The sequence below is a fragment of the Abrus precatorius genome, unplaced genomic scaffold, assembly GCF_003935025.1.
Source record: "Abrus precatorius isolate BTA unplaced genomic scaffold, Abrus_2018 Scaffold11, whole genome shotgun sequence".
In the NCBI taxonomy this organism is placed as follows: domain Eukaryota; kingdom Viridiplantae; phylum Streptophyta; class Magnoliopsida; order Fabales; family Fabaceae; genus Abrus; species Abrus precatorius.
The window spans coordinates 9,307,753-9,321,921 of NW_020874303.1; the positions used below are offsets into that span (position 1 = coordinate 9,307,753).

General features: G+C 34.0%; 1 non-coding gene across 1 annotated transcript; it reads right to left on the reverse strand.

The window, feature by feature from the left end:
• Positions 1-5,156: 5,156 nt before the first annotated feature.
• LOC113856685 lies at positions 5,157-5,263 on the reverse strand. The gene has a single exon (XR_003502916.1). It is a non-coding gene; the product is annotated as a small nucleolar RNA R71 (small nucleolar RNA).
• Between the last annotated feature and the right edge of the window lie 8,906 nt (positions 5,264-14,169).

Sequence of the window (14,169 nt, forward strand, 5' to 3'; positions counted from 1 at the left end):
ACACATGTCTAATATTCATTTCAATCACATTGTAACTTATAGCAAATATTTGGATTCAAAACAAATGGAAATAAGGTAGAGGCCCCCTTACCTCAAATTGAAGATCCAAACACGAAATTAACAAAGAACATGCTTCCCACATGAATTTTGTCCTAAATACATGGAAAGTCCATGAGAAATCGAAAGAACAAGGAAGAGGAATGGAAAATTGGAACCCTAACTCTTAGAACTTACCTTCAAGTTTCCTAAACACAATTTCACCTTCAATCCAGCTCACAAACAGCTTTGGAAGCAGTTTAATCGGTAAGAATGGGTTGGGAATAGAGAAAATCAGAAGAGAGATGAAGAGAAAAGAGTGAGAATGTGTTTTCTAAACCCTAAACCCCTCAAATACTATTCTAGTCGCAACACTCTTGCTACATCGAGATATTCTCCCCTTGTTGCAGCGACATCCCCTCTTGCTACAGTGAAAATCTCAGAGGAAATTGTACTCTGGTTTTTGTAAAATCTCGCTACAGCGAGACCCTTTCGCTACAATGAAATTGCATCCAAAAATGCACTCCTCTCTGTGGCCTTCTCACTACAGCGAGAATACCCCTGCATTACATACTTAACCTATTTTTAATTAGTCTAGTACATCCAATCTCAATGCACAATCAACATCCATATTTACACATGTATACACATATATCCACATCATCATATACATCAAATACACATTCAAATAGTGACCCACACATTTATATTAATAAATCAAGATATTATTATTATCACAAAATTTGGGGCGTTACATTACAAATACACAAAGTCAAGTTAAATGGAGAATGTGGTAGAATTTAAGTAAACCAAAATTATTAAATTTGGATATGAATTCCTTACTTTAATATCTATAATGCAAAATATCTATAATTTGGATTGTAATTTGTTCATAATGCAAAATATCTATAATGAAGAGACAAAAATAATATCTATAGTCATCACTATTTGTTTACTTACTTGATAAGCGATAATGACACTGACAAAATAAATCAAAGAATTATGTTACAATTTAATCACACACACACACACATATATGATACTAAATTTGATGCTGACTTATTAAATAAGTTGTGCACGTGTGTTTGATTTTTATGTTGCTAACAAAGTAGATCCATATAATACAATGTCTCATCGGAGGTATTAACTGAATACCTTGAAGTTAATTATAAGAGAAAAAAATGATAATGAAAATATGAGTCAAATATGCATGACAATAAGACTCACCCAACATTATAAGGTGTTTTACCAAGAAATATTCTCCTATATAACGCTTTTAACATTTTAACTATAGGTTGATGTGGGGTGGGATTGATCTTCTTATCCAGCTCATATGGAGATATAAATGAAAACATACTTACCTTATTAGTGTCATGCAAATATGCTTTACATAAATATTTTGTAGTACAAATAAACAAATAAAATACATCAAAACAACATCAACATAAAGTAACATTATTAATAACAAATTATACAATGGTATTACCTTATATAAAGAAAATGGTAGAGACACTCAACCTTTAGTGATGTATAATATCCATGATATTTTACTTCCCAACCATGTCATAATACTCCTAAGTGTGACTTGTTTCTTTTCCTATTCCTTTACTTAATGATGGTGAAATTTGAAATCATTCTTTTCCTATTCCTTTATAAATTATGCATGTTATCTAAAGTTATAAAAAAATTGCATACATACCTTTGGTTGTAAAGTTATTAGGGATAATGGCTAGCTAGGTAACAAAAGTACCTATTACATCTTTGAGGCAAAAAATTGTTTGCTTCATCATTAGGCAGAGGCAATGCAAAAATTTCTTTATGTTGTTGAACTACGTCAATTGAGACCTTAGCATGGTTTGAAGGAAGATTCATAGTATGTAAGGTGTTCCTAACTAGTGTATGATACACTCTTTCCCTTACAACAAGTCAATATGGGGTGTTCAAATGCCACATATAATCATAGTCACCCTAGAGAATAAAATGGCCATAATATTTATTAAGAATCTAAAGTAAGAAATGTGCATAAATAAATAAATAAAAATAATATTTTTAAGTACCTATGGAATCGTTATTGAACTTATTGGTGTGCAACTATCTATTTGACTGTTACATGGTATATTTGATGGCCATTGGAGACCAAGTTTTGCCATATAAAGCATTTGAGAAGGATGTTGAAAGATGATTGCACTGATAAAGGCATGAACATTGTTTGACCTGACATGAGTGATAATAGTCAAAGATGATTGCACTGATAAAGACATGAATGTCAATTGTGCAACAATCTGTGTCAAATATGCTACCCAATGCTTCATATTCTGCCACTTAGTAGATTATGGATGTTGAGTTGATAGTGATAGCTCAAATGCATATTTTTGGGTGACACCAAATCCTACAATTTTAACATGAATAATACTCAGGTACACTAAGTACTTGAGACAAGATGTTGTGTCTATCTATTAATTCTGACTTATTGTCGGGGGGTGTTTTGTGATAAGGTATCGTAAAGATAACATAAAACAAAACACAGATAGTTAGATAATGTAAATTGAAAGAGATAGTGATGCATATATAGGTTAACTTAAAACTTATGTAATTGATAAATCTATATTTTACCAGTATTTTACTTTAGTTTTAATGCATTTGATAAAGAAAACATGTTAAGAAAAGCTGAAAAACTCATAAAAATAATAGAATGTTTAAAATCTTTCTTAAATACATAGTTGTTTAGATTTTATGAATTTTCTGTGTAAAAAGTAATGATTTAATCATATTTTTGTAAGAAATTTTGAGCTAAGTTCATAAGATTGGAAGATCAAGGAAAAGATAGAAGAAAAGTAGCAAAAATTGGAAGGAAAGAACAAGGTCTAATGAAGCAAGAACTGGCGTCATCACTTTTCCTGGCAAAAGTGATTGTTCCAAAGCCTAACAATGAAAGATGACCTGGGCATTATCACTATCGCTGATGATAGTGATCATTCCAGAGAGAGCTCCAGCATAGCAAAGGTGCGCGTGATCACTTTTGTTCACTAAAGTGATCGTTCCAAAGAAGCCTCTAGGAAAGAAAGTTGCGCATTATGACTTTTGTTCACAAAAGTGATTGTTTCAGAGTCTTCCATCCCTACAAGTCGAGTATGTCTCCTATTGTTCACTAAAGTGAACACGTGCAAACCTTAAACCTCTACGTTGCTACTTTCATGAAGAAAAGTGATCATTCCAGTCATGAAGATTATCAAAAAGGCCTCTATGTGGTTACTTTAGTGAAAAATAGTGATCACGCCAGAAAATTGAGAATTCTATAAATATGAATTAGCTCAAATTTATAGGAATCTTTTGTTCATTTTTACTTTCCACTTATTTTCTGGTGTTGAGAGAGTCTAAGAGAGAGATTAGGGACGAACACCAAGCTTTAAATCTTGAGGAATCGGATTGAAGATTGGCTTGAAGATGCTTCTTCGTTCATCTTCTTCTTCTCTTTCTTTCTCTTTTCATTTTGTAATGGTTGCTTAAACTCTTTGTAGTTAGGGATTGTGAATCTGAAATGGAAGTGTTAAATTGATTTTGGATCTGAACTTTGAGTATTGGATTGGATTGAGTAATTGATTCTACTTTTCAAGTAGTTGTTGAATGGAAATTTGATTAACTAATTACAGAGGAACTTTTATCAATAGAAGTTGAACTTGTTTCTCAAATCTGAATTAATTACCAAGATTATTGATTTCTTAGGGATAAGACATCTTTATCTTGCAATCTTTTGGTTTCTCATGCTTAATGCAACATTTAATTGAACCGAATCTCAAGAATTAGAATGATTGAATTGAATGTCAGATTCATTGAGTTAAGGAATTAACCTTTGATTAATATATTGTGAAACTGATTGTCATTCCATCTAAGTGCTTGCAAGTTCAGAACTTTATTGAATCAACACTAAAGTTTTTGTGAAACAAGTCCCTAACTATGTTTTCTACATCTGTTAAACACATATTTGCATGTTCATTGTTCTGTTTTGTCTTCTCCATTTAATAATTCTTGTTTTTACTTTCAAACTTCATCTGAAATTCATTAAGCTCAACTAATTATGAACTTGTGAAGTGATAATTGAAAATCTATTCCCTAAGGACGATATTTGGGACTCAAACATAGTTCAACATTTTTTATAACTTGTTGCAATAACACTAGTATACTTGCTAGTCAAATTTACTTCTGTTAAGAAGGTGACAAGTTTTTGGTGCTGTTGCCAAGGAATAGTTGTTTTCAATATCATTAGTAACAGCAAAATAACTAGATTGAGCATTTGTTTTCTTTAAATTTCTGTAATATCATATTACGTTTAGAATTTTTCTGTTTTGTAATCAATTTAGTAGTTAATTCTGTACTTGCCTAATCTGGATTTCTGATAGATTTCTGTATTTTTACAAGCAGTTTCATTATTTGCATATTGAAGTAGTGCAATTCTATATCTGTGTTTGTTTCTGAAGTTATGTACAATTTTGTAGTTTTCTGATTTTTCACACTTTCACTTCATTTTAACTTTATATGCGTGGTAAAAACAAAAATAAGTCTACTCTTGTCTTTGATCCTGACATAGATAAAACTTTAAGAAGATTAAGAAAAGAGGCTAGAGCAGAAAGTTCTGTAGAAGGTTATAGTGATTTATAAACTATACATTCTCCAAAAATTCAGAGTACTCTTCTTCTGCAGAAAAAACATTCACCTTTAGGACAGATAACTCCAGAAATTGAAATGGCAGAACATAGAATGAGAACATTAGGAGATTATGCAATTCCAAATATGCAGGGTTATAATTCTTTAATAGTTAGACCAACCATTCAAGCTAATCACTTTGAAATCAAACCAGCCTTGCTTCATTTGGTACAACAGGATCAATTTTCTGGTGGAATTTCTGATGATCCTAACTTGTATATTTTTAATTTTCTACAGTTATGTGACACTATAAGGATGAATGGAGCGAGTGAAGATGCTATAAGACTGAGGCTATTCCATTCTCTTTGAGAGACAAGGCCAAATGTTGGTTACAAGCACAGCCTCAAGGGAGCATCACCACATGGACAGTACTTGTGAACAAATTTTTAACCAAGTATTTTCCTTCATCAAAAGCTGCCAAATTGAGAGGGGAAATCACATCATTTATGCAGCAAGAAGGAGAATCACTGTATGAAACTTGGGAAAGATATAAAGAGTTGTTGAGAAGATGTCCACATCATTGTATTTTGGAGTGGATGCAGTTGGAGACCTTTTACAATAGAATGAATGTAGTGACTAGAACCATGGTGGACGCAGCTACATGAGGTTCTTTAAGCATGAAATCCTTAGAAGAAGCTCAAAAAATTATTAAGATGATGGCTTCATCTATGTACCAGAATTCTAACTCAAGACATGTAGGGAGAAGTAATGGATATAAAGCTAAAGCTATAGAAACTTTTCTAGCACAGAATCAGCTGCAGAATCAATTATTTTCTGAGCAAATAGCGGCTTTGACTCAGCAGATTAGCAATTTACAAGCTGGAAATGTTGCAACCAATCAATTAAGTTGTGGTTTTTGTGGAGGGAATCATGTTAATGGTGTATGTGATGTTGATCGCGAGTGTCGCTTTCGGACAAATTAATAAAAATTGAATTGCATAAAAATTATGTAATAAGAGGTGCAATCTGAGTCATCTCCCAACGATGATAACGTTATACGATTATAAAATTTTTAGAAGGGGTTTGATTTATAGAATAACTAATTAGAATCAAAAGTTAAAAATAATTAAAAACTCTAATCCAAGAATTTAGAAGAACTACGACCACTCTATCACCGAATTCCAAGAAGATGCATCAACCACCAAATTAGTGATTAACATTAAATTTGAATGAAACCTCAATTCAAATTAAGCATTCACACGAGAACCCTCATGCATTTGATTAACACACAATTCGCTCAAAGTTCAGAAATCTCTAGAACCTAATCGATTTGTGTTAATTTAATTCACCAATGCCATTAATCTTAGATCTCAAACTTGAAAATCTAATTCACACTCCTTCAAAAATTAATTACATACATCAACCGAATAATATGTAATCAAACAACTGCACAATTATCAATCCAAATGAAGAACTTCAATTCGAAATCATAGTTAGGAAAAGGAGAAAGAAGGAAGAGATGAAACTGATTTTGTTGTTGAATAAATTACAAAACCGATCTTCAAGAGTGTCTCAGCCCTTTTTCAATCCTTGGACTAGATAGAAATCTAAGCCTCCATGGATGGAGGGAAACAATTCGTGAAAGGGGAGAAAAAAAACGAAAACAGAGAGAGAAGAGAGAAGAAAAGAGGAGAGGAGCCAAAAAAATTAAAAATTAAAATTTAAAATTAAAAAATTCCGTTCGTCACTTTGTTCCTTTTTTTCGGCTATGAAAACGGCCTCCTTTTGGTTCGTGGCCTGAAGGACAATTGTAGGCTTGGATGTTAGCTTCAAAACGCCACTAGAATGGGCTTAATCAGATGTCTGTGGACGGAGATATGGCCTAAATACTGTACCTTGCTTAGGATCCGCGACTGCAGCGTTTTGACTTTTTCCAGGCCCAGTTTCAGCTTTTTATCATCAAAATTGGTTTCTGACCTCTTCATAGGAATTATGCACTTTCTCTTAGCTTTCCTACAAATCAAGAATCACAATGAAATGAATTCTAAAACTCAAGATATGGTCCAGAAACTAAAACAGTATCAAAATTTACCGAATATTGGAAAAATTAAATAAAGCCCAAATAAAATTCAAACATCATAAAATGATCCAATTCAAACCAATTAGGTACAGAAGAGGATTAATGAGCTAGGAATGAGAGGAAATAAGGTTATAAAAATCCAATTGATCAAATTCTCCCACATTTAGCTCTTGCATGTCCTCATGTAAGACAGAGTCAAGCAAATAGAAATATGTAACCTAACAATCGCAGAATAATCAAAATAAATAAATTTTCCAATGAATCCTTAGAAATGCTGAACTCAGGAATACAAGATCAAATAAAGCATCAAGAGTTCTACAACAATCAAACATTTAACTCCCAACCTCTCAGAAATGCAAGTCAAGCAATATCATTCAAAGTGTATAGATCAAGCATGAAAGATCTCACAAAATGGTGTATACAACTCAACTCTCAAGTGTATGTTCAAAGTATTTCACTCAAGTCACCTCAAAAGACAATGCATTACCATAAGCTTGTTAATCTTCTACTTCTCCACTACTTACAATCATATGCAAAAACAAATCAAGAGGGGCTTTATTCAATGGTTGTAATGGGGCTAATGTAAGGATAGGGAAATATGAGGATATGACAAGATATAACCGAAGAGAATAGGAATAACATTGGTCCATAGACAAATCAAGCCATAACACCCATTTACTTTCCTTGGACTTTCTTTTCCCTTTATAAAAAATTCTCGTTTTCTTTGTAATTTTTTTATATTATTATTATTTATTTTTTTCTCTTTTTTTTTTCTTTTTCTTCATTTTTTTTCTCTTCTTGCATTCTTTCCAAACCCCTACACTTGAAATGCAATAACATTAATGAAACCAATGCACTCCCTATTCCCTAAGGTTAGGTATAACATGGTTTTCCACTTAAAGCTTATAATGTGCTAGAAGCCAAAGAATGGTCAATAAGGCTCAAAGGGGCTAAACAAAGGGCAAAATGCAAGGTAAGCTATATGGCCAAGTGGGTAAAAATTTGAAAGAAATGCCTCTATCATGTTCATAATTGCATATGAAAATTGTAGCCTCAAAGAAGAATCAAAACAAGTTCTAGAATGACAAAATCTAAGAGGGAAAGCACACAAGAAAGAAAAGAATGGCATGAATTTCAACCATCCAAAAATAAGGCTCAAAAGCTCACAAAGGTAAAGTCTAACATACTCAATCATACAAATCAAAATCAATCACCTAATTCTCATATATCAAGAGGAAGAAGTAAGAATGAAATCATGTAGGAACTCTATCCTCCTTAATGACTAATGCCTTAACTTAACAACTTCCAATTCAACAAAGGAAAACAAAACAAAAACAATGCTAAAAAAATTAAAAATATTTATTTATTTATTTTTTATTAATAACCTATCATTCTCCCTCCCACACTTCAATTTTACATTGTCCTCAATGTAATGTATAATAGAAATGTAAGTAAAATATAGTAAGGAAAGGAAGAGGGGAACTCCTTAATTAAGCATAAGTGGCCGCTAGTAAGCGGACCTCCTCAGTGGTCTCTAAGGGTACGTCCTCATGAAATGACTTTAAGTAGTGGCCATTCACTGTGAGTACTTTATCCGTTCCAGGCTTCAAAATCTGCACAGCACCATAGGAAAAAATCTTAGTCACGATATAAGGACCAAGTCACCTAGAACGAAGCTTACCAAAAAAGAACATGAGGCGAGAAACTCAAATGCAAGACCATTATTGAATGCAGAAAATAAATTGAAAACTTCTAAAAGAAAAAAAAAAATAATTGAGTTGTATCCCTAGATATTCCTCCTTTTTCTCATAAATTTGCAGCGCTTCATTTAATTGGGAACATGGAAGAAATAGCCGCGGAGGGATTTCCAGCTGCTTCATGAACTTAATAAGCTTCTCTTCATGCTCTTCATTTCCTTGATGTGCAGAACCTCATGTCTTGCTGCTGTACCTAGGCTGCTCCCTTGAATATACAATGATGTAATATTTATATTTCAACTGCTCAGGAAATGGCTTTAACTCAAATGCAAGGGGAACCTTAGAGAAGGAGGCAGTGTAAAAATTGGAGCTGAATCTGCTGTGGATGCATCATGATTTACTTTTTCAGAATCTACAATAGCTACATCAAAATCACCATAAACATATGTATCAATCTCAACACAGATGCTACATTTTGCAGAATCATTACATGCATCGCAAGTAAAAGAATTAGGATAATTGGCTAGGTTAGGATAATTAATACAATCTGAAAATTCAAAAAACTCAGCCAAATTATCATCAACTAAATCATTCAACAAATTATCATATAAAATCGAATGAAATGGAAGAGGAACAAATTGCTCAAAATTTTCTTCTGCCTCGGTAGAAGTGGTATGAGCAGTAGGAGCAAATTCTACACTTGTTGGGCTGCAATCACTTGTTGGAGCAGTAGCATTAAGATCTTTACCTATTGGTTGCTGCTCTTGCGAGTCTTGAATGGTATTTCTTGAACTCAAAGTAACATTCTGTAGTTCAACAACTGGTTGTGCAGAAAGATTACTAGGACCTTGAGACTTCAGCTCGTTTACTGTTGTTGCCAACTAACCAATCTGATTTTTCAAGTTTTGAATGAATGCTTCTGTTTTTAGTTGGAAATTCATATCGTTAATTGCCATCTCCCTTATCAACTCGTCCAAGGAAGGCTTATTCTTGGAAGGTGCAACATTTTGTGGTGGGGGTTGATATTGTTGCTGCGTAAAATTCTCCCATCCCAAGTTTGGATGACTCATCCAACCTGCAGGCTCATACAATGTAGGACAGAAATCAGTATGATGTTCAGGTGAATTACAAATTTCACACAACATTGTAGCCATTTGTGACAATGTCAACTGCTTGATCAAAGAAGCTAAATCATCGAGCTTGTTCTCTAGTCTTGTATGATCAGCCATATAAAAAATTCTCTGAGCCATAATATCTAAATAAGAATGAAAAGAAATAATTTTTTTTTCAAAAACCACCAACCGACCTCTGACCTATTACCATTGCATAAATCTCGTCGAGCTATATGAAATACATATATTACAATAAGAAATAGGAGTTGTATGCAAAAAGTTATGTCACTTTTAAGTTTGGACAGAGATCTACACGTTTAGATATACAGCCGTGTACTTTTTCGATGAATGCAAAATGCAAAAATGCATAAACACAACACAGAATACAGAGAAGTGAATGATGTAATACTAAGTAAGGATAGATGACTATCTACTATGTTATTCAAAGGCTACCAAAACAGAATGCAGAGACACAATTATGTTAAAGGAAAAGTGTTAATTATGCAGAATCCTAATTCGATAAAGAATGCTAATTATATAGAATCCTAATTCGATGAAAAATGCTAATTATGCAGAATCCTAATTCGATAAAAAAATGCTACACAGAGCACGCAATGCAATCACACCAACACAAAATTACTAAATCAAATAACATCATCATTCCCGACAACGGCGCCAAAATTTGATCGCGAGTGTCGCTCTCGGACAAATTCATAAAAATTGAATTGCATAAAAATTATGTAATAAGAGGTGCAATCTGAGTCATCTCCCAACGATGATAACGTTATACGATTATAAAATTTTTAGAAGGGGTTTGATTTATAGAATAACTAATTAGAATCAAAAGTTAAAATTATTTAAAAACTCTAATCCAAGAATTTAGAAGAACTACGACCACTCTATCACCGGATTCCAAGAAGATGCATCAACCAACAAATTAGTGATTAACATTAAATTTGAATGAAACCTCAATTCAAATTAAGCATTCACACGAGAACCCTCATGCATTTGATTAACACACAATTCGCTCAAAGTTCAGAAACCTCTAGAACCTAATCGATTTGTGTTAATTTAATTCACCAATGCCATTAATCTTACTTCTCAAACCTGAAAATCTATGTCACACTCCTTCAAGAATTAATTACATACATCAACCGAATAATATGTAATCAAACAACTGCACAATTATCAATCCAAATGAAGAACTTCAATTTGAAATCATAATTAGCAAAAGGAGAAAGAAGGAAGAGATGAAACCGATTTTGTTGTTGAATAAATTACGAAACCGATCTTCAAGAGTGTCTCAGCCCTTTTTCAATCCTTGGACTAGATAGAAATCTAAGCCTCCATGGATGGAGGGAAACAATTCATGAAAGGGGAGAAAAAAAACGAAAACAGAGAGAGAAGAGAGAAGAAAAGAGGAGAGGAGCCAAAAATATTAAAATTTAAAATTCAAAATTAAAAAATTCCGTCCGTCACTTTGTTCCTTTTTTTCGGCTATGAAAACGGCCTCCTTTTGGTTCGTGGCCTGAAGGACAATTGTAGGCTTGGATGTTAGCTTCAAAACACCACTGGAATGGGCTTAATCGGATGTCTGTGGACGGAGATATGGCCTAAATACTGCACCTTGTGCAGGATCTGCGACTGCAGCATTTTGACTTTTTCCAGGCCCAGTTTCAGCTTCTTATCATCAAAATTGGTTTCTAACCTCTTCATAGGAATTGTGCACCTTTCTCTTAGCATTCCTAAAAATCAAGAATTACAATGAAATGAATTGTACAACTCAAGATATAGTCTAGAAACCAAAACAGTATCAGAATTTGCCAAATACTGGAAAAATTAAATAAAGCCCAAATAAAATTCAAACATCATAAAATGATTCAATTCAAACCAATTAGACACAAAAGAAGATTAATGAGCTAGGAATGAGAGGAAATAAGGTTATAAAAATCCAATTGATCATATGTGCCTACACCAGATCGACAAGAGCAAGTCAATTATATGGGAAATTATCAAAGATAGCAACAATCTTTTCCTTAGCAATCATTTCCTCCTGGGTTCCAATATCCATATAACAAAAATCCATAATTTTATAAGTGAAATCCTCAAAATTCTGCTGTGAAAAATGCTAACTCATCTCTTCCATTTTCGAATGCAGGAACTTCACAGCAACAACAGTATTTTCAAGGAAATCCCTCTACTCAACATCAAAGAAATCAAAATTTGTCCTGACCTATGAATGAAAGAATGAATGAGATTCAAGAGACAATGTTGCAGTTCATGAAGGTCACTCAAACCAGCATTAAAAATCAAGAAGCTTCTATGAAGAAGCTAGAAACTCAGATTGGATAGTTGGCTGAACAACTAGCAAATAGAGATGAGGGGAGATTTCAAAGTAACATAGTGATAAATCCAAAAGAGCAGTGTATAACAACAAAGAGTGGAGCTGTGGTAGCCAGTCCAAAACTTGCAGAAAAGGAATTTAGTGATGCAGCAGAAAAAGGAAGAATAGAAAAAGATCTACAATAAGGAAATTTCAAGCTACTAAAGAAAGAACATTTAGAAAATGAGGTAGAAGCTTTTACAAGTTCTGAGAGAAAGACAAAGAAGCAGCTCTTTGAGGATGCTTGCAGACCAATTGATCCAGAAAAATATAAAAGGGTTAACTTATCCTCAAAGAGTGCAGAATCCTAAGAAAGAGGAACAGTTTGAAAAAATTTTGAATGTATTCAAGAAATTACAGATCAACATTTCTTTTGCAGAAGCATTGGAGCAGATGTCATCTTATGCTAAGTTTATGAAAGAATTACTTTCCAAGAAAAGAAAGTTGGAACATGACAAGACAGTGCCATTAACAGAAGAATGCAGTCCTATTCTTAAAAGAAAACTTCCTTAAAAACTCAAGGATCCAAGATCCTTCAGCATCCCTTATGAAATTGGGAAATGCACTGTGGGAAGAGCTTTATGTGATCTAGGAGCAAGCATCAATCTCATGCCCCTAGCTATCATGAAGAAGTTAGAAATAGAAGAAGTGAAACTAACCAACATTACACTGTAATTACCTGATAGATCTTTCACGTATCCATATGGAGTTGTAGAAGATTTGTTGGTTAAGGTTGACAAATTTATTTTTCCTGCAGATTTTGCCATTCTAGACATGGAAGTGGATGCAAATATACCTCTAATTTTGGGAAGACCCTTCCCTGCAACTGGAAGAGCTCTTATTGATGTTCAAAAAAGAGAGCTCATGCTTAGAATGCAGGATGAAAATGTAATATTTAATGTTTTTGAAGCACTCAATGTAACACCCCGAATTTTGTGATATTAATTATTATTATTTATATAAGTATAAATGTGTATATATGTGTGCGTATAAATGTAAATGGATGTTGTAAATTTGCATTGAAGGCGTAATGATGGTGGTTTTGTGTGTAATGAGTATGAATATATGTATGTATATGTATGCGCGGGTGTATGATTGATTGAATTGGATTTTCTGATGCTGGAAACAAGTTAAGGGTGTAATACTGGGCTAGCGAGAGGGCCCTAGGAGGAGGGATCGAAACTGTTGCCTTCTCGCTAGAGTGAGAGACATCTCGCTGTAGTGATAGAGCGACACTTTGGGGTGTATTTCTGGGAGTAGTCTCACTACAGCTAGAGGGTCTCGCTGTAACGAGATTCTGCAGAAACCAGAATGCAGTTTCGTCTGAGATTTCGCTGTGGCGACAGAGGGCGTCGCTGCAGTAAGAATATCTCGCTGTAGCAAGAGTGTTAAAATTAGAGGGGTTTTAAAAGGGGGTTTAGGGATTTGAGATTCATTTCTCAAATTCCCTCCCAAATCTCTTCAATCATCTCGACCCAAAGCCCTATTCCACTGATTAATTGCCTCCAAAGTTGTTCGGGAGCTTGATTAAAGGTTGAATTCTTGTGGGAAATGCTTGGAAGTGAGTTTTAATGGTTAGGGTTCTAATTCTCATCCCATTTTCTCTGTTTCTCGGTTGCCTTGGGTTCTCATTGAGTTCTTCCATGTGTTTTAGGCCGCAATCTGTGTAGGGAGCACGTCCGTGGTCGAATTTGAGTGTGAGTCTTCAATCCAAGGTAAGGGGGACTCTACCCTACTCTTTTTATGTGTAATTGATTGAATATGGAGTTGTGGCTAAGTTAGAAGATAGAAAACGTGCAGATAATGAGAGTTGATTGAGAAATGAAATGTGGGTCATATGCATTGATATGTGAACATTGTGTGTATTTAACCAAGATGGATGAATGTGAATTGTATGCTAGATGTTGCATGATAGAATGAATATTGTGAACAAATGTGAGCCCGAAGGCTGTGTATTATGAATGGATAATTGTAAGCTATGTGTCGTGATATGTGAAATGAAATGAAATGTGGGCCTAGTGCCGTATATTATGAATGAAATGTGGGCTGTGTGTCGTGTGAAACATGAATATTGCATGCGTGACTGGGGCGTATTAGCGTCGTTGTAATGTGTTATAAATGGTTCAGCGATACACTGGGTGTGGAAGATAAGGACAGTAGAAATACCTTGGGGAAGAGGGAGTGGTGGTGACACCAACTGTGGAACGGGTGCACCATGGG